Source organism: Talpa europaea, assembly GCF_964194135.1.
Source record: "Talpa europaea genome assembly, chromosome: 5".
NCBI classification, from domain to species: domain Eukaryota; kingdom Metazoa; phylum Chordata; class Mammalia; order Eulipotyphla; family Talpidae; genus Talpa; species Talpa europaea.
In genome coordinates, this window is record NC_140071.1 from 90,824,945 (window position 1) to 90,827,460 (window position 2,516).

Genomic DNA, 2,516 nt, shown 5'->3' on the forward strand with positions numbered 1-2,516 from the left:
CTATGGTTGCTTTCTGTTCTAAAATAATTTTTCTCCTTTGCAAATTTATACTGAAAGCAACTGTAATCTGTAGCCCAAATGTCTGATGCCTGGATAAGCCTAATCATGTAATAGGACAATCTAATTACTACTCTCCCCAAACAAGGATCACCTCGCTGTAATATATTTAGGGCTGCATCTTATTCATGACCAATTCTAGCCTGCTTTCATTTGTTATTCACTTCCTACATATAACTTTACTTCTGCCTTAGTCTCTGTATGTTCTGCTCTAGCACTTGACTTAATAATACAATGGATAAGTTATGCAGATTCTGAATCTATTTGGTCTGGTTTCAAATCCTGGTTTGATACTTATCAATTATAGAATCTTGCATATTTCACTTAATCTTTCTGTGTTTCAGTCTCCTCACTTGTGAAACTGGAAAAAAAAAAAAATGAAAGCCCTAATAGCCACCACCATATGGGGTTGCTGTGAGAGCTGTGTAGCTAGTGGGTTGGTTATCTAATATCCTCAGATAATTTTCCATTTTTATGCATGCATGTTCTAGATGAGTTTTCACTCTCAAGTCAGCACCTGTTGTCTTTGTTGTAAACTACACTTGGCTGCCAGAAACTTCTTTGTCTGCACTTCAAACTCCAAAATACTGGGGACTTTGTGTTCCCTCTTCCTCCTACTCCAGCTTGTAGTCAATGACTAACACTTGTAGAGTATAAATACCCTATTTTCCTTGCCCTCAGCCATCAGACACACCTGGGTGACACATAACTCTAGGATATGTTTTACACTAGAACTTCCATGGGAATGAGTTATCCTTCTTTTGATATGGTTCATATCTTTATTGGCCTTCTTCAACTTTTGGTCTACATCATCGTTCTCACATCTCCTAAACACTTCTTTTAAATCACATTAAGACGAACCATGGTCTCATTCAGGGGAAGCTTATAACAGTGTGACTTATTTTTATGAAGTGGTTTGCATGTTACTACTTTGCTGGTCTAAGACAACAAGGTTTGGTGAAAGTCCCCTTCTCCTCACTGTTTCATCCTCAGGATACATATTTCATCATATTTAAAAATTCATACAACAGGACTGTTAATATAAAAGTGGTATATACTAGCTTCCAGATTTGGGGATAACAGTGCAGGACATGAAAACATAAAACTGATTTTAGTTAAAAAAAAAATGGCTTTAAAGGTGGCCCTTGCTTTGTTCCTGAGAGAAATAACTGAAAGCTAACCCACACTGTTGCTGCACCCAAAAGGTCCCATTGCTTAGGGTGAAACTGGAGCACCTCTTGGACATTGGAGTCTAGCATAAACTACACCAAAGAAACACCAAAGACAACACCAAAGAGATTCATGTTTCTTTAAACAAGAGATGGGTGGGGAGAAATACCTGGAGGTTGTGGTCCCAGGCAGGAGACTGCCTTACAAACCATAATTACTGTTTGGCCAGTCCTTCTGGGGAGGGGATAGTTCAGCAGTATAGATATACTGTTGGCTGAAAGGAGTTACATGCAAAAGAACAGAGGTGCTCCCAGTGTGATGGGTCCCCAGTGAACAGGGACATTGAACTGGGTTGTGTTCTCCCTGTACCAACCCTCAGAACTGGTACTGTTCTTGTAAATCTCATTGACTGACTATTCTGCTGAGACTCATGTCTGGAACTCAAGAAAGGAGGGATATTTGGAAGTGTCACAGGCATAAGCCAGTCCCCTGCATCCATTATCACTAGCATCTGACAAACTGCAGTCCCACCTCTACCTCTGACCCATGAGCTGCAAGGTAGTTTTCCAGATATACAGAAGTTAGGGAAGAACAAATATCTGAAATCATATAAAGCTTGGAAAAGCTTAAAAAAAAAAAAAAAAACCCATAGTACCACCTGCTGGAAAAGTAGAAGTACTGCAAAAAATCCTAAGCTACTGCTATAATCACAGTAAAAAAAAAAAAAAAAAAAACAAAAAAAAAAAAAAACCACCAAAAAACAGCAAAATGGGCAGATAGAAAGACATAACAGATACACACTGATACCTCAAGGGAATATGTTACCACTAGGAGAGATTAACCTTCTTGAATCCAGTCACAAACATAGATGATTTTATTCTCCTATTAGATGCAGAGTTCAAAACTGTCATGATAAATTCAATGAAATGGAAGAAAACTCAGAAAAATAAGTAAATGACTTGAGAAATAAAATAATGAAAATATAAATTGAAGCTTAAAATAAGTAAATAACAGAGATGTTAGAGGTAAAAAGATCAATAGAGGAGATAAGAAATTCTGGAGAAAGGTATGGAAGCAGACCAACTGGTATATCAGATCGGATCAGATCAGTGGCCTTGCAGATGATAATGGAAGAAGAAAGAGAAACGAGAAAAAAATGAAGAAACACTTTAAGAATTATCCAACTTTATTAGGAAAGGCAACAGAGAATAATGGGTATTCTGCCAGGGAAAGAGATTTTATTCACAGAAATAATGGAAGAAAAATTCCCAAACATGGAAAAGGAACTA